Consider the following 23481-nt stretch of genomic DNA (forward strand, 5'->3'; position numbering starts at 1 on the left):
CGCGTGACCATGCTTGCCTGCCTGGTATGGACATTTATTTTCTTTCTATGCATACATACAATCACGCCTGTATCCCATTAAGGGGTAGGCAGAGCACATGGTGTTTTTATATTCCTTTGACTGAAAAGTCTAATCGAATAGTTAATGCGATGTACTTAGGATTTGTTTAGGAAACTCAACGATGGAGGGCGTGAAAAACAATTATATGCCGTAGTGCAAGTTGTTCGCTAGATGTCACTGTTACCCCCGCAAACTAGGTAATGACTTGTTGTCGTAAAATGTATAAGTATTTTTTGATGTCCAAAAATTTCGCTAGATGTCGCTGTACCACCTGCAAACTAGCGAACGACATTCTATGGTTAATTACATGTAATTAAATTGTAAATTTTATTATTGTCATCTTTTTTGGCAAATAAGTCCGTGTAGAAATTAGTTATTTATTTGACTGGTTGATGAATGAATACATCAAACTTAATTAAAGAACCCGCCATATGTGGCGTTCCATGTTGAAAGGGTCCACATCCTTAAGTGCTATAAGAAACCTTTAGACAAGGAAAGTAACATGAAAAGTTGTCTTAACTGAATAATAGATGGTGCTGCATTCGACTGATAACTATATGCCATACTATTCAATATACTATATGTAGGTAAATATGAAAAGAATATATAGATATATATTTTTTTGATAAAACAGTGGTATTAAACAATAACTAATTTCAATAACAAAAATATGTAGTTTTAATAAAAAGGCCTTAAGTATAAATAAATAAACTTTGAAAATCAAATTATCCTATACAAACATTCCTACCTAATTAGAGACCTCTATGCTAACATAGAAATTGTATGTCTACGAAATTATAATTTCGTTTTTTCAGAAAAGTTTACATAACTACCTAGCCAACGTTACAAACGTTTAGTTACGCTTCGTTAGCTAGCTCTCCTTATCGCTCTTTTGTATTGGCGCGACAGAGACAGACTGAGTTTCGATTGCCACGCAGCGTCATCGATTGTCTCTTCGGCTAGACGTTGCTGAGGTTTCGTCTAAAATAATGTTATTTCAGGATTGGTAATAATTATTTCAAAATAATACAAATATTTAGTAATATTTAGTAATGATACTAATTTAAATGGTTGTACAAAAATATTCAGCTTTTATTAAGTCAGCCGCAATATACACAACTAATCCTGCAAACCGAAAAAGCGAAAATAAAAGTTTCAGAGCGGACCTAAATAATTTTCCTTGCGATGTTTTAGCTTTGTTCTTGGAAATGCGTAGATGCAGTCGTTTTAAGATAATAATATCGTCACTACTTTTAAAAAAACTTGTATCTTCGTCTGTCAATGAAAAGAAAATTGTAGTAAGTATGTATGGAATGCATATAGACTTACTGCGTTTTAACTTTGAGGAGCAGCGTGAGATACGAGATTTTTTCAAAGTAGTGACGATATATCCATTATCAGCATTGTTACAAAATGATATTAGAAAGGCATAAATCCTGGCAGGTCATAATTTAAACGTCTGGAGATTTAATATCAAAAATGATAAACACAATAAAATATTATATTTTGTTATTAAAATAAAATAGAATTTATATTTTGAAAATAATGGACCGACATAATGGACCAATTTTCATCTAACATAGCTAAGAACACGCCCGGCTTATTCAGCTTTCAAACATATAAACCAAATCTAAATCGGTTCATCATTTCGAAAGCTACGATCCCACAGACAGACACACGTCAAACTTATAACACGTCGTTTTTGTGTCGGAGGTTGAAAAAGACTGACGCCTGAATAAACTGTGTAAAAAAATCCTGCGCTATATGAGGTTAATTAAGTTAAAAATTTTGAAAAAACACCCGACTGTGACATAGTGAACCGATTTTCATAAAAATGTCTAAGAACACATCCGACTAACTCAGCTTTCAGACAAAAAAAAAAATCTAAATCGGCTCATCCGTTTTTGAGCTACGATGCCACAGACAGACACATACACAGACAGACAGACAAACAGACAAACAGACAGACAGACACACACAGACAGACACGTCAAACTGTCGTTTTTGCGTCGGAGGTTAAAAAAGACACATAGCGCAGGATTTTTTACAGTTTATTCAGGAAGGGGTATTTTCTTTGTAACTAGGTTATTACTGTAGGTAGGTAAATATTTTTATATGTATGTAGGTATAGTTTGTTATGTAGTTTTATTTATTTTTAGATTTAACTTTAGTTTTAATGGTATGTTTAATCTACAATTAAGTATTTTATTTAATAAATGATGTTTATTCAGGCACAAGTAACAAACAATACAAAGGCCCGTGTGTAAACTTCAGACAATCCCCAAGAAGCCAATTTGCTAATGGGCCTCCTGAAATACTGCCGTTACATAATTCCTGCAACAGTACGGATAATTCTCTGATAGCCGTTTGCTATTGCGCGGCCGAAGCAGCGTCGAGTCCTGTAAACTAGGTTAAAATGACCTTTGAATGGGACCAAAATGTGGTTTAAGATACGTTTTATGACGCTATATTTGACAAATACGAGCAAACAAGGGTTTACAACTTTGTACAACCTGGCTGGTATTCGACTGAGTTCTGCCAAAACGTCAGAGAGGACGCTACTGTCTAAAAGAACAGAATCGCAAAACAGATGATGAACAGATGATTGGAGGCTGTCAATCGATCTGCAGGAGAAATGGTTGAGGAGTGCTGGCGTTGTTGGAGATTCGTCGGTCTAATCCGGCAGTTTGCTCGAAATAATAGGCGGGATGTAATCTATAACGTAATTTAATGTGTAATCGATTTTGTGAAGTAAATTCTGTGAAATGGACATGGTATTTCATTGAAAAGCTCTCATAAACAACTACAACGGGTCCTGACAATGGTTCTGGTATGATACGCCCACGATCCGACAGATATATATTTTTTTGATAAAACAGTGGTATTAAACAATAACTAATTTTAATAACAAAAATATGTAGTTTTAATAAAAAGGCCTTAAGTATAAATAAATAAACTTTGAAAATCAAATTATCCTATATAAATATTCCTACCTAATTAGAGACTATGCTAACATAGAAATTGTATGTCTACGAAATTATAATTTCGTTTTTTCAGAAAAGTTTACATAACTACCTAGCCAACGTTACAAACGTTAACGCTTCGTTAGCTAGCTCTCCTTATCGCTCTTTTGTACTGGCGCGACAGAGACAGACTGAGTTTCGACGGCCACGCAGCGTCATCGATTGTCTCTTCGGCTAGACGTTGCTGAGGTTTCGTCTAAAATAATGTTATTTCAGGATTGGTAATAATTTTTTCAAAATAATACAAATATTTAGTAATATTTAGTAATGATACTAAGTTAAATGGTTGTACAAAAATATTCAGCTTTTATTAAGTCAGCCGCAATATACACAACTAATCCTGCAAACCGAAAAAGCGAAAATAAAAGTTTCAGAGCGGACCTAAATAATTTTCCTTACGATGTTTCAGCTTTGTTCTTGGAAATGCGTAGATGCAGTCGTTTTAAGATAATAATATCGTCACTACTTTTAAAAAAACTTGTATCTTCGTCTGTCAATGAAAAGAAAATTGTAGTAAGTATGTATGGAATGCATATAGACTTACTGCGTTTTAACTTTGAGTAGCAGCGTGAGATACGAGATTTTTTCAAAGTAGTGACGATATATCCATTATCAGCATTGTTACAAAATGATATTAGAAAGGCATAAATCCTGGCAGGTCATAATTTAAACGTCTGGAGATTTAATATCAAAAATGATAAACACAATAAAATATTATATTTTGTTATTAAAATAAAATAGAATTTATATTTTGAAAATAATGGACCGACATAATGGACCAATTTTCATCTAACATAGCTAAGAACACTCCCGGCTTATTCAGCTTTCAAACATATAAACCAAATCTAAATCGGTTCATCATTTCGAAAGCTACGATGCCACAGACAGACACACGTCAAACTTATAACACGTCGTTTTTGTGTCGGAGGTCAAAAAAGACTGACTCCTGAATAAACTGTGTAAAAAAATCCTGCGCTATATGAGGTTAATTAAGTTAAAAATTTTGAAAAAACACCCGACTGTGACATAGTGAACCGATTTTCATGAAAAATGTCTAAGAACACATCCGACTAACTCCGCTTTCAGACAAAAAAAAATAAATCTAAATCGGCTCATCCGTTTTTGAGCTACGATGCCACAGACAGACACATACACAGACAGACAGACAAACAGACAAACAGACAGACAGACAGACAGACACGTCAAACTGTCGTTTTTGCGTCGGAGGTTAAAAAAGACACATAGCGCAGGATTTTTTACAGTTTATTCAGGAAGGGGTATTTTCTTTGTAACTAGGTTATTACTGTAGGTAGGTAAATATTTTTATATGTATGTAGGTATAGTTTGTTATGTAGTTTTATTTATTTTTAGATTTAACTTTAGTTTTAATGGTATGTTTAATCTACAATTAAGTATTTTAATATCTAGGCGACCGAGCTTCGCTCGGTTCTGTTTCGTATCCTTGACCTGTGTGAAAAAAAAAATAGTACCTACATCGAGCGAAATAATTCTCAGTCTTAACAACAGAACTACTCCACACGAGATGGCGCGCGTTTCGCCATAAAAGCTCAAATAGTGTATTTTCCTATTCGTGTTAGCCTTGACCTGTGTCGCCATCTAGTCTTTACAATAAATAATACTTACATCGACCGAAAGAATTCTGTCTTAATAGTACAACTACTGCACACGAGATGGCGCTTGAAGACAAACGCATGAAAACTCGAAAATTTGCGTTTTCCGGGACCTAAGGATAAGTTAGATCGATTTTTCACCCCCGAAAACCCCCACATAACAAATTTCAGCGAAATCGTTAGAGCTATTTCCGAGATCGTCGGTATATATAAATAAATAAATAAATAAATATACAAGAATTGCTCGTTTAAAAGTATAAGATTTAATAAATGATGTTTATTCAGGCACAAGTAACAAACAATACAAAGGCCCGTGTGTAAACTCCAGACAATCCCCAAGAAGCCAATTTGCTAATGGGCCTCCTGAAATACTGCCGTTACATAATTCCTGCAACAGTACGGACAATTCTCAGATAGCCGTTTGCTATTGCGCGGCCGAAGCAGCGTCGAGTCCTGTAAACTAGGTTAAAATGACCTTTGAATGGGTTCATGATAACTTAATACTTAGTGTAAGGCCTGAGTGGACGCTCGGAGCGGAGCGTTCGGCGGAGCGTGCAGCGGGGTGGGCGAGCGTGCGTACACCCTAAGCAGCGTCGACTCAGGACACTTGAATGAAGTTCAATTGTTTGATATACACGCCGTACGCTGCGCGCCACTGCACGTGCACACCCAATATGAACGTGCAGTCAGGCCTTACAAGCCTTTTAAGCCTTACAAGGCTTTTAAGTATGTGCTTAATAAATATTAACCTTAAAAAAAACTTGTAAAGGTTGAAAATTTAAAATGAGAAATGAAATGAGATTTTTATTGATAAAATTATAAGTAATTTTACATGTCACTCCAATAATAAATAATTCTTATCAACTAAACAGACTAGTATATTGCTAGGCCCAATTAGTGAGTTCTTAGGTACATCTTTTTATCTTATAGTTAAGTTAATGAGTTAGTTTATAGTTACAGTCGTTACAGAGTTTTTTATTTTGCAACATTTATGTTAAAGAGAATTCATTTTAGTTTGACATCCTAGTAGTTCTTAATATAAATATATATTTAAAACATAATTATAGTCTGTGAGGTAAGAGCAGAATAGTGTCTTCTCCGAGACCAAAGGGATAACGCCGTCCTCGAAACGTAAGTGGTAAATCTCTAGCAAAGAACAACTGATAGGCAATAATTTGTAACTATGTACATAGATGAACATTCACGCTATTTGACGCGTGATTGACGCGTGATTATCGCTAGATGTCACTTTTTTTTTATTCAGAGCCTACTGTGTCCCACTGCTGGGCAAAGGCCTCCCCCCTCTTTTTACAATCTTCTCTGTCTAGTGCTATTTCTGGCCATCCAATCAAAAATGAGTCCAGGTTATCCTGCCATCGCCGGTGTGGTCTGCCGGATCCCCGGTTTGACTCGTGGGGCTCCCACTCCGTGGTTATCTTGGCCCACAAGTCGTCCGGCATTCGGCAGACATGGCCAGCCCAGTCCCACTTCAACTTAGCCGCTTTCTGAGCTACGTCTATTATTTGAGTCTTAGAGCGCAGCGTGGTGTTCCGGATCCTATCCCTTAATTTTACACCTAATATGCTACGCTCCAGATGTCACTTAACTATGCCTATCAAATAACCCGCATTTACTGATGCATGAAGTTACAACTCTTCCCCTCACTTATTCCTCCATGCTATGTAGGTATGAATTAATGAGTGAATCTCGAAAGAAAATCAGTCTTTCGCTAAGCATTTGAAATAATTTCTCCGTCTACAAAATGTACATAGCTGTTAACAGAACTGTTTATGCGAACGATCATAAAATTTAAATGCCCACTTTGATATAGGGAATTGCAACTTTGTAAGAGGTTTTGAATAACTCTAAGTTTCTCTAACAAACCTCCACTTAGGCGATGAATATTCAGGTTTGGATCGGGTGTCCTAAATGCAAATGAGCAAGAGGCCTGTTTTTCGAGGTCCGATTTTTTGGTGATTTGATGTGCTGGTAACCGTTTCATTTCCACATTATACAAAACGTACAAAACCAAAAACTAATTATAAAATTACGTTACTATAGATAGCGTACAGTGAGGTTCAAAATTGCATGGAGAAATTATGAATGAACTCATTGATAAATTCGCCATGCACTTTTGCAGGTGATAGTACAGTCAGCTGCATAGAAAAGTAGACCCCCCTTGCATACAAATTTGTATGGCAGGGGGTCTACTTTTCTCTGCAGCTGACTGTACCTAATCTAACTAATATATCAAGTTGTACTAAAAAACAAATCGTAGTAAGTAACATTTTGGGGATACCGTTTACCTACTTTTTCTATAAAATAAATTTCATTTATCGTACCTTTACGCAATCGAGTTACTTGTTAAAATCTCATGATAGATACACTAGTGCTGATGGCAAAAGAATATAAATAATTACGATCATGAAAAGAGTTCAAAGGGTACGAGTACGGTGTGTTAGGCTGGCAACGCGCATGTATCACACAGATGGCGCTGCTCGCCCTAGAAAGATCGGATCCGTATATATTTATTCGCAATAATAGTTAAAAAGAACTTTTTAAGCTAACAGTGTTTTAAATAGTTATATGAGTGTGTAATGTGTTTGTGACAATGTTATTAAAACCGAAAGGACGGAATGAAACATTAAAAAGTGTGATGCAAAACCTTGCTCCAGCCGGAGCTTTTTCAAGTTCTTTTTTGACGAACTAATTACATTACGGAACTTGTATCCAGTGACTCTTGCAGTAAAACATATAAAAAAAACTTATACAGTGCTATTTCGTTAATAAGTAATCAATAATTAGCATATTAAATTCAAATATTGTCGTTAAATAACATTTTATAACGAACGACATTGTGTGACAAGTGTGACGAAGACGCAACGAATTACGACGCGCCGTACAAGCGTTCAGGAGTAAAAGAGACAATTATACTTCGCCTTGTCTGCACTCATCTTACTGATAAGCGTATTCAGCCTTATCGGTGCGCCCGGAAATTCAACTTGCCGTAGAAATAGGCCTACTTTTGCGCATTTACTATTCTTACCAGTAATTTCACCAAATTAAATGACAATGAATTGCCCCGCGTGTGGAAACCCTGTTACGAACCAACTGGAAGCATTGACATGCGTTTCTTGCAAGGATATTTACCATTATAAATGCTATAACATGCCAGATACTTACTTTAAAGAAAATAAAAACCAGCTAGAACACATCTGGCGATGCCAGTCATGCATGAATATTACAACAAGGCGAACTAGAAACGATGATACCCCGGTCCGAAACAGATTCGATATTACTTCACTAGATGATACTAGCATGTCCGTCGATGCACTCCTTGATCATGAGTTCCAGCAAACCAAGCATACCAAATCGCCACAGTGTTCACAACAAAGCCAATGTATTACTATTGACCAAATCGGGGCGCTGTTCGACTCTAAATTTGCGAATTTTACAAATGACATTCACCGTATGATAAAATCTGAAATAAATACAGCTGTTGAACAATTAAAAAACGATTTCTCGCAAAAACACAACACTATAACATTGGACCAACAGGTGTTAAAACAGCAACTCGAATCTACCAATTCCCTAATTGAACACTTACAACGTGAAAACGAAAGTATTAAAATTGAATTAAATAACATAAAGTGTCAGTACAGCAAAATACAGGAGTTGAATACCTTACCCTGTCAAAAGCAAAAGCAGATTGTGTTGTACGGCCTTGACGAATACTACGGTGAAAAAGAAACTGACCTATATCCACGCATTGATAACATGTTCAAGGACATATTAAACATTAACATCAATGGGTACATAGAATCTGCTAGGCGAATAGGAAGAAAGGGCAACCGGCGCCCTATCATATTAGAACTGATCAGCCATCGAATGAAGAAGTACGTACTACAGAATGCATATTGTTTTAATAATACTAGATATGCTATCTCCGATATACTCGACGAGTCAGAATTAAAAAATAGAAAACACCTCAGAGAATGTTTAGTGACTGCACGCAAACAAGGAAAACACGCAGTCATTCGCCATAACAAGCTGTTTATAAACTTTAAAGAATATAAACCAAGTGAAATAATACAGAAGAGTGAGCGAGCTTACGACAACAGCCTGCGTTCGGACTCGGAAACCACTACATCGACACACGAGGCTAAAATTGATAATAGTCATTCACAGACCTTTTTTCGTCCAGAAAGACCCCAAGTCTCGTAAGCTAGATGTATTCTATCAGAATGTGCGAGGGCTAAAAGGAAAAGTGTCTAACATAAAAAATATACTGACTACATTCGTAAGCAATATAATAGCTTTAACTGAGACGCGCCTCGATGACTCAGTCTACGACTCGGAATTATTCCCAAGCGAATACAGCGTGCTACGTTGCGACCGCGCAGGCCGCGGCGGCGGCGGAGTGCTGCTGGCCGCGCGTGCGCCCTACACGCTGCGCCAACTGGACTGCGGCGCTCGACCCGAGGACGAGATTATCTGCGCGCTCGTCACTAAGGGACACTGCCGATTTATATTATGTGTATTGTACCTAGCGCCGCGCATACATGAAACCTACTATCGTTCCGCATTTCAATGTTTGGAAAAAGTTTTAACTAATTATTCCCACCCAACCGTAATAGTCGGTGATTTTAACTTGTATTCCGCCTCAGTTAGTATAAGAAATGCATTTGAAAGTTTTATTTGCCATTGTAACTTAGTACAGCGCAACAATATTTTTAATTCTCATAACCGGTTATTGGACCTAGTGCTAACAGATAAAACCACTCAAGTAACGGTTACCGAAGCTGTCTCTGCTTTAGTCTCGTCCGAACAACACCATAATCCACTTAATATCGAAATGTCAATTCCCACCCTATTTAGTAATAAGTTTACCGATCGACCAGTATCAGGTGAGACCCTGGCCCAAGAGAGAAACTACCGTAAAGCAAATTATCCTCTTCTTTATGAGAGAATTGCTAACTCAGACTGGACTTTATTACAGGATATATACGATGTAAACGACTGTACCCAATGTTTTTATAGTATTCTAGACAAGTATTTTAACGAATGCGTCCCCTTTAAACAACCCACAAAAAGTAAAACCAGCCAGCAGTACCCCGAATGGTTCACTCGTGATCTTATTCATTTAAATAAATTAAAAAACGCGTACCATAAAATGTATAAGCAAACCGGGGATCAATTATATTATGCTTTTTTTACATATTATCGTAAAACAGTAAACAATAAAACCGAAGCAGATAAGAGCTCATACATTCAAAAGTTACAAATGAATATTGTGAATGATCCTTCCTCGTTTTGGTCATACATAAAGCGACAACGTAAAGGTAACCAGCCAGAAACATTCGGCAACATGTCAGCACAAGAGGTCGCGGACTCTTTTGCGGACTTTTTAAAAACGTGTTCTTGCAAAAAGTTCCCAAACTCGATGCATCAGCGGCTTCAGAGGCCGCTACAGCTGAATCGCCAATGCCTAACACTCGACACGTCACTATCGACTTTATTAGTGAAGCGGATGTCCGAATGGCCTTAAACCGTCTGCGACCCAAGCGTACTCAAGGTCCGGATGGAATACCACAATTCGTTGTTAAAGACTGTCGCGAAGCACTTATACAGCCACTGAAATATATATTTAACATGTCATTAAAAAACAGGACATATCCTACGGTTTGGAAAGTAACTAAAGTCCTGCCAATACACAAATCGGGATCCAAATCCGACGTCCAAAACTATAGGCCGATAGCCGTGCTATCGATATTCGGGAAAGTATTTGAAATGATAATCTATGCCAAAGTTTATAAGCAGTTGAATGGCTGGTTCTGCGACGAGCAGCATGGATTTTTACCGAAGCGCTCCACCACGTCAAATCTACTCAATATCGTTTCCACCATATCTAATAACCTCGATCAGCGTAGGCAAGTAGATATTGCCTACTTTGACTTTCAGAAGGCTTTCGATAGAGTTGATAATGATGTGCTGCTTAAGAAGCTGTCTGTTGCAGGTTTCGGTATTGATCTGCTTAAATTCATAACCAGCTATCTCTCGGAAAGACACCAATATGTTCAATATGAATACGCGCGATCTGCTCCATTTTTGGTAACATCAGGAATCGGACAGGGAAGTAGTCTCGGGCCCCTTCTATTTCTAATACTGATTAACGATCTACCGTTAGCCCTAAGCCATTCATCGTGCTTACTTTTCGCGGATGATCTCAAATTGGCTATGCCCATTAACAGCTTCCAAGACTTTTCTTTATTGCAACTTGACATAGATAGCGTTTGCGCCTGGGCACGTGACAATAGCCTATCCCTCAATAAAGACAAATGTTCAGTCATTACATATTCGCGTGCTCGGCTCCCCATAACCCATCCATATGTCATAGAAGGCAACCTGTTAAAACGCACCAAGGTAATAAAGGACTTAGGAACATGGTTTGATACTCAGCTTACATTTAATGAGCACATTGCAAAAACCTGTAATGAAGCCCGTAGATGCGTGGGATTCGTCTTACGCCAAGCGAAACCATTTACTAATAAACATGCTATGACTACACTTTATAACGCATTCGTTCGTAGTAAACTTGAAACAAATGCTGTTATTTGGAGCCCCCACGAAAAATACTACACGCTTCTAATAGAGAAGGTACAAAAATGTTTTATAAGGTTCCTTTATAAGAAGCTTTACGGCTTTTACCCCCTTCTTTATCCCACTCTGTTCGTTTTAGGTATGGTAGATTATACATCCTTAGAGGCACGCAGAAACATTTACTTAATAAAATATTTTTTTCAACTAATCCGAGGACAAGTAACAAACCCATCATTATTACTGCAAATAACACTGCGAGTCCCCCGTCTCACCGCGAAACAGCTACGGCCCCGTAGCCGTGGTCTGTTTGCCGTGCCTGCGGGCCGCACGCGCCTGCTCGCTGCGTCCCCTCTCCACCAGGCACTGACGTTACTAAACGCCATCCTGGACAGTGACAGAGAGCTGGACATTTTCTTAACAACGGAAGCCAAATTTCTAGCTGCATCAAATCGCTACGTTGAGACAATTGTTACCGCCAGTTCCATAACCTAACATAATGCGCGCAATAAATAGTAATACTTTATTCAAATTTGTTTATAATTAAGTTTATATATCTGTCACTTGACTTAACTTTAATTTTATTAAATTGACCAATTTATCGTTGCTTATAAATCATTTGAACTATTTATATTATATCAATATTATGACTTCCTCTTTGTTTTGCCATGACTATAAATCATTATTGTATTTCCTTGACATATCTATCCTTTCACATGTAATCCCTCGGTTTATTTATTTTATTATCTTGCAATGTCCATTGAATTCAATTTAATACCTTTACCTATTTATAATAATCATTTCACTGCACTTGTTATTGTTTAATGCATGTTAGATATTAAGAAATATAATGTCAATTAGCACGTAAGGTTTAACCGTTAGTGTTAATTGTATACAATAAATAAATTGAAATTGAAATAAAAGTATCACCTCAGGAGTTTCACGTAACATAATATTACAGGCTGTAACTTACAGCTAGAGATTGCTTACCATCAGTGGGACAGTTCATTTATTTACCTACTTCAGAATACTAAATACTATGATTGAAATTATTGATATTTGTTTTCTATGTAAATCTGTAGGTATGCGATCTAATTGTTACTGCCTCAGAGCCGATCTAATAGGTATCTATGCTTCTCAGCTACCGTTATTGTGTGACCCAGATATGCAAACAAAGCAGGCTTAACTCTATTAATAGCTGCTCTTATGCGGCCCTACGTCATCTATTGATTGTTTTTAATTAAAGCCAAACATGAAAATAGTAGCTTTTTGAGCTGTTTTATAATACTGGGAGATTGTACAAAAATATTTCCTTTCAAAAAAAGAGTAGAAACAAAACTAGTGTCGTTTCAATTCACTATATGGAAGAGAACGAGATGATTAGATTTGACACTTTTCAAATTTTACACTTTTTTGCCAGGTTGTAAATAGACACCCATAAAGTCACGCCATCATGGTGTTTAAAATTGGCAGTTTTTTATTTCCATTATTTATTCAGAGACCATATTCTTAAATCACACATCACACATTATGTCACAATTTGGATTTCTTTCAACCCCTTTTTGCCAAGAGTGGCACTGAAACTTAGTAGTTCATGTGCTCTGCCTACCCCTTTATGGAATGCAGGCGTGATTATATGTATGTATGTATGTATGCATATTCTTAAATTTGAAACGCAGGCTTCATCACGTGAACACAAACTCGTTATTAGTTACAGTCATGCTTAAAATTACTGTTTGTAAATATGTATGTTTACGAAATTCGAATTCTTAAATTGTTAGGTATAATTATTTTATTGTTGATATTTTTGCTATCCTGTCAGACCTAAATGTGATAAGTATAGGTTTCACTAAATTACCAATCTTACCTAACAGTATCAACTCCAACAAAACAGCTTATGCTAAAATTATTTAAAGACTCGAATAAATTATTGTTCTTTAATTATTTAAGTTTGACATCTGAGATGCTTAATATTTGAATTCTCCAACATTTAATGGTAATAATAAACAAACTCAATAGGAATACTTAATTAAAGATCTCGGGTTAAATTAGATTTCTTCAAGGGTATTAATAACATTAATAACCTTCAAAGTATTTATTAGTACGTTGAAATACTATGTAAAAACTTAGGAAGAATGTTAGTTAAAAACATACTGCTACAGTATTGTTATTTTCCACAGATCATTTACAATATTAGATGGTGTAAGTAAGACCACACACTTTACCATACAGTATCAGGCTGCGTAGACAAGTAGCCAATCGTTCAAGCTTCGTAGCATATCGTAGTTAGCGATAATAGTGCGATAAAGAGAGATAACTAAGAAGAAACAGAGAATGAATGATTCGTATTTTCAACTGGGGAACAAATCAATTTCTTTTATTGAATATTTTTCGATTTGTTATTTTTTCAAGTAGTCACTCTACTATATATAAATTATAAATTTAAATAGACATCATACATGAAAGAAAAAACGACAGGGCCTACTGGTGGCCGAGCCGGGAATCGAACCCGGGTCTTCAGCTTACGCGGCTAACGTCCTCACCACTAGAATGGACTGGGCGCACTAGAATGGAATGGAATGGAATGGGCGGGCGGGTGGTCTAGTGGTGAGGACGTTAGCCGCGTAAGCTGAAGACCCGGGTTCGATTCCCGGCTCGGCCACCAGTGGGCCCTGTCGTTTTTTCTTTCGTGTATGATGTCTATTTAAATTTATGATTCGTATTTTGTCAACATGGCCAAGTACCACATATAGAATAGAAAGAGATCGAACCTGCTGGGTGATTTGTATTGATAGAATATGTACATGTAATTATAAAGTTCTTGAACCTACACACACTTGTATTGGACTTGTAGATGGACGCCCCTAAGAATGGAAAACGGCCGGCCGATGGTAGAATGGGGACGCGGGACGGTGGAATAAGCTCGTGTAGCTCTTGAGCACACTCTCCGAAGTGCAATCTGTAAAACACCGACAGACTACGAAACAGATATTACCTTGACCGTTCGTGCATTTGGCTACGTACACTGAACCGAGTACTTACTACCATGTTATTGGTGTGATTTGTGTTTTACTTAAGACGATACGGTAGGGGTCAATTCTCCATACAAACGCTCTCGACTATTTCCTCCCTGGTTTTTGAAGATAGAGCAATGATTTTTTCAACACAGATTGTTATTATTTTTGTCTGTGTCGGACCGTTTTGATTTTTTTGATGTTCTGCTTTTTAAAGACTCTAGAGCCAATCAAAAATTTCCAAAAACGGCCTTTTTCATTGTGGCGCAAAAAAAGGTGTGATACTCAAGATTGGTAACAATTAACCAAATAAGCTAAACGGTCCGACATAGATTATTTCATTGTTATTCACATTCTCAAATTTCGTTCCGATTGATTAAGTTTTGAAGGAGGAGAGAGTCGAGAGCGGAACCTCGATTTTAAAGATTTTTTTGGAATATCTTTTGACTGAATTGTTCTTAATGGACAATTTCTTTTCGATAAATCTAGTTAATAACACTTGTATATTTAACTAAAATTTCCAAGTTGATAGGGGGGGGGCTCCTTTCCATTTTAGCATTTTCGCTACCGTATTCTCTTAATTCCTATTGGTGTGAAAGTTCTGTCGGAGTTACGCATATTTCATTTTTTTTTAATATAAAATTTGGTAGGTAAGTTTGAGAGTTCTACCAAAGACATTTGTAACTCCGTATAGACGGATGAAATCTAAGAAAAAAACGTACCTCAAAGGCCTAGAGAAAAAGGTTCGGTGGCCTAGATGGCGTTACACCTTTGGGAAACGCTCGGCTAGATGGCGCTAATATTAATATTTGACATTTAAACACATATCAAGCTAACAATATGGCCAAATTGTTAAAACTCAGGTTCAAAAGTTTTTAGCTTGCGTCGAGAGATGGCAGTCTATGCGCTGTGATTACACATTTTACTTTGACAGTAACTCTCTATAATATTCGATCCTCTTTGGTTCTGCGGTGTCTCAGAGGGATAGTCTGTACCAAATAGGCACTAACGAAGACAGTAAGGGTACTCAATAACTTAGGCGCTGCCGCTGCATAAACAAGAGGTTTTTAATTGTGTTCGGAACAAGATTAAAGCAGATACAATGTATTTTTAAAAGCTTTTGTACCTGCCGTTAAATGCTTCCCCATTTACGGTGAAGTTGCCCTATTGCTTATTTATAAATAATAATAATAAATAAATATTGGGGACACCTTACACAGATCAACTTAGCCCCAAACTAAGCAAAGCTTGTACTATGGGTGCTAAGCGACGATATAATACTTAGATAGATAAATACATACTTATATACATAGAAAACATCCATGACTCAGGAACAAATATCTGTGCTCATCACACAAATAAATGCCCTTACCGGGATTCGAACCCCGGACCGCGGCTTAGCAGGCAGTGTCACTACCGACTGAGCCAGACCGGTCGTCAGTAATTAGGGGTTAAAGTGTTGAACACTTGTACTTTTATCTTATATTTACTCTGTCTTTTTGTTTGTTTGTTTTGTTGAGAAACCATTTATTAAGACTCAATATATTTTTTTTTACAAATATTGTAAGTGTCAAGAAAAAAGTTTCGGGACAATTTTCACTCATGGGAGCCTGGGATCCGCTTTGATAACTAATCCCAAGATTTGGCAGAGGCACCTAGTTATACGAAAGCGACTGCCATCTGACCGTCCAATCCGAAGGGTAACTAGCCTTATTGGAATTATTCCGGTTTCCTCACGATGTTTTCCTTCACCGAAAAGCGACTGGCAAATATGAAATGACATTTCGCACATAAGTTTTGAAAAACAGATTGGTACGAGCCGGGGTCCGAACCCGCGACCTCCGGATTAAAAGTCGCATGCTCTTACCGCTAGGTCATAACAATAGTTATTTGTTATACAAGGGGGCAAAGTTGTATTTTAACGCCGAGTGTGGAATTAAAAAACGAGCAAGAGAAAGGATTCTATAGTTGAAAGTTTTTTAACACACGAGAAGTAAAATACATTTGCACCCGAGTGTAACACAAAACTTTTCCCCTCACTATAGCGAGGAAACTACAACGCAAAAAATGCGTTTAACACTGCTTCCAGTAGTTCCACGGGTGGTAAATCATCTTTATTACTAGATTCATCTACTTTTATCGATTTTAAAGCAGTTAATTTGACTTTATTCAAGGTCAAATTACTTTACCCACTAGTGGATAAAATGCGGTATCAAAGGACAAAACACGTGTTTCCGAGCTAGTAAGGGGAAAATAACTATTACCTACTTATGTGTCCACAGGCACATGTCAAAAACTAGATTTTTGATATTCGGCCAAATTATTAAACTTCATATCGGGGTGCGTAGCCGAATGGCACAATTTTTTTTATACTACGTCGGTGGCAAACAAGCGTACGGCCCGCCTGATGGAAAGCGGTCACCGTAACCTATGGACGCCTGCAACTCAAGGAGTGTCACATGCGCGTTGCCACCCCATTAGAAACTTGTACATTCCGTTTTGCTGTGTTAAATACACAGTAAAAAGGAGTGCACAAGTTGCAAAGAGGGCTCGGGTTGCCGACGACTCAAAGGACAATAGACGGATTAAATCAGTTCCGTAAGTCCTCCTGTCATCAGCCGCACCCTCGTTGAGCTCACGAAACGCTCACGAGGCAGCCAGACTACCTTTCGCGGCGTTTCGTTTTCGTTTCGCGTCGGAGAAAAGCCATTCGGCGACGGGGCCGTCATAGTTGTTTTAGACTGATAAAAGTCATAAGGATTTAACCCTCGTTCCCAACAAGTGGAGGATTACTCCCAAATGGATTTAGACCCTACTCTAGTTAAAACTAGCTGGCTTATAAAGATACGGATAAATTAGACGTGTATTTTATTCTCACACCGTGTGGTGACAGGTTAAGACTCACCGCACCGCTTCCTTCTCTTCCTTTTTTGGGGTTCTTCAAAAAAATGAGTGTACAAGTTTCTAATGGCCACCCAAACGGTGGCAAACAAGCAAAACGGTCCGCCTGATGGAAAGCGGTCACCGTCACCTATGGACGTCTGCAACTCAAGGAGTGTCATGTGCGCGCTGCCAACCCATTAGAAACTTGTACACTCCTTTTTGCTGTGTTAAGTACACAGCAAAGAGTATACAAGTTCTAAGGAGGGTTTGGGTTGCCGACGACTCAAAGGACAACAGACGTAACAAATTAGTTCCGTAGGTACAGTCACCGGCATAAATAAGTGATGATTTATGTACCTTGTCACTTTAACGTTTGTTTGAAATGTCATAAGAAATTGTCAAACGATTCAAAGTGACAAGGTACAAAAATCATCACTTATATATGCCGGTGACCGTACTTACACTAAGAGTAGCACTGAGTCTTACGCATTTCCTATTATGCTCTGTTCTTTTTGGAAAAAGGCGTGATTTGTATGTATGGAACTCTAAAATGACTACAAATCTCACACATTCGCATTATCACCGCCATCTATCTTTAGACGATATATCCCTATTGTCGGCGGATCGTATTACTGTCACTCGCTGAGTGGTAATCCGTCTTGCTGCATCTGTATACTCGAATTCTGTGGGAATACCAGTGATCACAGACTATTAACTATTAGATGAAGCATAGATCGTGGAGGCATGACCGATTATTTAGTTGAAAATACTATGTTACTATTTTTTCGACATTCTTTCGATGGGCATCGTTTTGATTGTTTTTTTTTTACATGTAAGTTGGTTCAATTTCCAGATGAAGTAAGTAATTCTTAGAATATATTTGAATGCAGAATTACTAACTTTTAAAAATAAAATACCTACAGTCTTCTTTCAGACGATATTTAAGGTAAAATCTCAGACAATATGGTACTTTCCCTTCATGCCATGTGTCATAGGCTTGGGTCGCCATGTATTTTCACATATCCTTAGTAAAATTAGGTAAGCAAATAATTTGTACATTTACGGGTAGCTATAGTTAAATAATTTATCGGTTAATCAACCAAATACAAAAACCAAGTGGATCTGTCACTGAGAAACCTGCGTTTACCTATCTTCTTATATGGTCGTGTAATGTTTTAAATTACCCTCAACTAGCATAAGGAGCCTTTTGAGGGTAGATTTTATATACATACATACAATCACGCCTGTATCCCATACAGGAGTAGGCAGAGCACATGAAATTACTCAAGTTTCAGCGCCATTCTTGGCAATCAATGGGTTGAAAGAAAACAAAATCGTGACATTGCAGTGACAGCTTGCCAGCCTCTCGCCTACGCAATTTAACCCATATCCCTCAGTCGACTTCTACGACACCCACGGGAAGAAAGGGGTGGTGAAATTCTTAACCCGTCACCACACGGGCCAGGGTAGATTTTTGTGTACATTTATTTAAATAGTTAAAGATACAGACTATAGTGTCTAGAGTGGGTCATCAATAAGTGCCTGCGTAGCTTGTGACTAGTGATATACGAGAATCTAGACTAAGTAAGACGATTTATTAAGTTGTTACTCCAGGGAAATCTGCGTCTTTATAAGAATTGACGCCTTTTGGTGGTAGATATAAATAACTTAAAATTAAATTCTGCAGTTGCAAGCGTCCATAGGTTACGGAGAATGCTGACTTACAAGCGAGCCGTATGCATGTTTGCCATCAAAAATAAAAGCGCAATCTAGTAGTTTTACGTTATTTCATGTATAGGCTACTTGACCCTTTTCAAAGTCTATCTTATATTATTAAATTTATTAATCACTGTCCAATTAGCCGAAAAAAAAATTAAGTACCATATTTTATTATGACTTGAAAACCGCAGAAAACATTTTTAAAGTATACTTTCACTTAATCAGGCTAAAAACAACATTAGCCATGTTTATCTATAGATTTTATGTTCTTGACGTCAATCGAATTGAACACAAAATTTTCTGACATTTAAGTATGAGGCACAAAGTTCATTATGTCAGTGATTGACTCAACATGAAATTAAGTTAGGTTCTATGACGTCACTACATGGCTGACAGGAGTTTTCAGTGGCCAAGTTAAAAAAAATATTACACACATTTTTAATCGAAAATGTCTGGCCTTCACATTTAGCCTTTTTAACCGCGACGACGCGACGGGTCTGTCTGTCTGTCTGTCCGTCTATCCGTCTGTCTGTCTGTATGTTTGTCTGTCTGTCTCTGTGTGTGTCTGTCTGTGGCCTCGTAGCTCTCGAACGGATGAACCAATTTCGATTTAGTTTTTTTGTTTGAAAGCTGAGTTAGTCGGGAGTGTTCTTATTATTAATTGTCATAGGTGCTTTTTCTGAGGTCATGCAAAAGCATACTTTCTACTCACGATTAGTGGAAAACGAAAACTCTCAATAAACACTGATCATTGTTTAAACGGGCCAAATGTGAAGTCCAGACACACTACCCCTTATGACACACTTATCCGTATTGATCTTAATGCCATAAGGACGAATATCTCGCGACAATCATTAGGCCTAGCACATGATTGCCGCGAGATAGATGCCACGTCTTCTTCTAACTGTATTAATAACATAAGGACGGGTAAACTATCTCGCGGCGACATAATCTCACGACAATCATGTGGTAGCCCTGCTAGTTGTTTGTAATTTTCCTTTCATGTCTCATAAGAAGACAAAAGAAACACGTCTCTAATTAAGTCAGGAAAACACAACTCTGTCGGAAAAGCGGTTGAAACTTTACCAGCCAAAAGCCGAGTGAAATTCCGCTCCGAAACTCAAAAGCTTTAAGCTCCGTAAATCCCGTTCACAGAGCTTTTGCAGCTCACTGCTCGAGTTCTAATTGAGGGCTTTTGGGTTCTTTGAGATGGCGTGGTCTTTAAGGGTATTTTGGGTTCCTTGGGGGTAAGTCAACACAAGCCTTCTTGAGCTCGTGGGACTGTCAATCTGTGTAAGAATGTCCTATAATATTTATTTATTTATCATTGTTATTATCAGTTTGTAACTTCCATGACCAATGATTACATATATCCATACTAATATTATAAATGGAAAAGTGTGTGTGTCGCTTTGTTTGTCCGTCTTTCACGGCAAAACGGAGCGAAAAACGTGATTTTTTAAGTCGAGATAGTTGAAGAGATGGAGAGTGACATAGGCTACTTTTTGTCTCTTTCCAACCCCCCACTTGCCTAAAATAGGGGTGGACGTTTGTATGGAGTATTCCGCAATTTTCGACTTTAACGCGAGCGAAGCCGCGGGCAAAAGCTAGTGTAGAATAAAATAGAAAATAATACTCTTCATTGACATTTTGGAACAGACTCATTTTATTAGTAAAGTGTAATAGTTATTTGTTATACAAGGGGGCAAAGTTGTATTTTAACGCCGAGTGTGGAATTGAAAAACGAGCAAGTGAAAGGATTCTATAGTTGAGCCACGAGCGAAGCGAGTGGTTCGAGAATAGAATCCTGAACTTGCGAGTTTTTTAACACACGAGAAGTAAAATACATTTGCGCTCGTGTGTAACACAAAACTTTTCCCCTCACTATAGCGAGGAAAGTACAACGCAAAAACACGTTTATCATTGCTTCCAGTAGTGCCACAGGTGGTAAAACATCTTCATTACTAGATTAACCCACTTTTATCAATTTTAAAGCAGAAAATTTGCCTCTATTCAAGGTCAAATTACTTTATCCACTAGTGGATAAAATGCGTTTTTACTCGCTGGTATTAAAGGACAAAACACGTGTTTCCGAGTTAGTGAGGGGAAAATATTTTTATTTCAAATTCAATATAATATAGAAGTCTGGAGTTAGGAGGGTAAGTTCGGTTCATTCAAAGAAAATATTTTTCCCCTCACTAGCTCGGAAACACGTGTTTTGTCCTTTAATACCAGCGGGTAAAAACGCATTTTATGCACTAGTGGGTAAAGTAATTTGACCCTGAATAAAGTCAAATTAACTGCTTTAAAATTGATAAAAGTAGGTGAATCTAGTAATAAAGATGATTTACCACCTGTGGAACTACTGGAAGCAGTGATAAACGCATTTTTTGCGTTGTAGTTTCCTCGCTATAGTGAGGGGAAAAGTTTTGTGTTACACTCGGGTGCAAATGTATTTTACTTCTCGTGTATTGAAAAACTCGCAAGTTCAGGATTCTATTCTCGAACCACTCGCTTCGCTCGTGGTTCAACTATAGAATCCTTTCACTTGCTCGTTTTTCAATTCCACACTCGACGTTAAAATACAACTTTGCCCCCTTGTATAACAAATAACTATTAAGAATTGAAACTAATTGGAATATTCATGATTATTCCAGGAAATCAGGAGTTTTCTACTTTCATTAAAATGTTGTAAAATAATACCGTCTTCCTTGCCAATCCAAACGTAGGTTCTGATAATCTAAATGACGTCATTTAGTCATCGTTTAGGAGCGCATATTTTGCTTATTTTTAGCTACGTGCTTATATTGAATACATACCAAAACTCTTGCTTGCTTTTATTCCCAAACGGGGTAGAAAGGTTACATGAAACTGTACAAGTGTAACTGTGTCTTTGGTGTCACTCTTGGCAATCGGGGGGATTAAAAAAAACGAAACTGTGTTAATGTAATGAAACGTTGCCTTTCCAGCACCCAAAATTGAACCCAAATCCAGTCGACTTCGACACCGACGGGAAGAAAAGGGGTAGTGAAATTCTTAACCCGTCACCACAAGGGAAATGCCTAATTTTTAAAGTACTTACTTTATATTTTTAATCTCTTTATTTACATGAACATATTTACATAATTATATAAGAAACTAAGACTAAACTTAAAAATACTTACTTAACTACTTACTTTATTTAATAAATAAGAACCTACTTAATATAACATTTGAAATTATACAATGTAAAGTATGGTACCTATTTATTCTCTGTTGTTATATTCTGTTTCTTTAATGGATTAGCACAATATTGAAGTAATAACGTTAAAATTTCGCGGATTAACGAAGCCATATTACATTTTATGCCTGAATCCAATCATTATTCATGACGCGTTCCATGCGGTTTCTTATCAGAAACAAAATTATATACATTTTGAGACTTTCTCGCTATAGAGAAAAGTATTTAAACTGCTTTGGGTTGGAAGGTCAGATGGCATGCAGCCGCTTTCTTAAACCTAATGCCTACGCCAAATCTTGACATTAGGTAATTGTCAAAGCAGACCCTAGCCTCCAATGAGCCGTGACGAATGCCGGAATAATGATCATGAACGCCGGTCGGGTAATTCCTCCTAAGAGGGTAATAAGTAATTACTTAGTAACTAAGTTACCATGTCACTTACGTTAAAATTACTTGGAATTACCGATCTATATTGGGAAACACACGGGCACTCTGCGTATATAATTGACTTGATTGAATAACTACTGTTAGCTATCGAATTAAGCTCTAATAGATTTAGTAACAAGAGACTGGTTTAATGTGCTTAGCTCTAAATCATTCTGATATTTCTGAGCAAATCTTATGCGACTAAAGCCAATTACTTCTATTAGTTGCTTTTACAATCACTTCTTCCTAAAAAATAACTTATATTGATTAACTCAGAATAAGTGCGTTTTCACATTATCCGATCCGATATCGGATGTCGGAAGGATTTCAATAGAAAAAATCCAAGATGGCGCCTGTAATGTATGGGATATCCGTCCAACATCCGATATCGGATCGGATAATGTGAAAACGCACTAAGATGGAATAAAAGAGAAATTACTTTCATTAAAATGGTATTCTTGGAAGCATGCAAAAATATGTGACACGATTCTATCCCCATTTCATAAACGTTCACTAAAGTTATCAAGCCGATAAAGTTCGTTTGTCCCTTTCTGACGTATTGGTGTGGGAAAGGGATAAACGAACTTTATCGGCTTGATAACTTTAGTGAACGCTTATGAATAAGGGGGTACGTCTCTACAAATGACATCGTGTCAGATATTTTTGCAGCATCTTACAGCAGGTGACTGTACCTTAATTTTCAAACTTATACAATTCTTTTCTTACTCCGGAAAAGAAAAAAAACTTCTCCAAAAAAAATCTCTTCAAATATTATGTCGGTTAATATAAGAGTACATTCATTCTTCCAATATTTTATCACACATTGCATATATTACTTTCATAATGATAAAAGCTGCAGAGGAGCTGCGAGAAACCTGCAGAAAACGGTAATAGAAAGGCAAGCACTC

Source organism: Leguminivora glycinivorella, chromosome 3 (genome assembly GCF_023078275.1).
Source record: "Leguminivora glycinivorella isolate SPB_JAAS2020 chromosome 3, LegGlyc_1.1, whole genome shotgun sequence".
Classification (NCBI taxonomy): domain Eukaryota; kingdom Metazoa; phylum Arthropoda; class Insecta; order Lepidoptera; family Tortricidae; genus Leguminivora; species Leguminivora glycinivorella.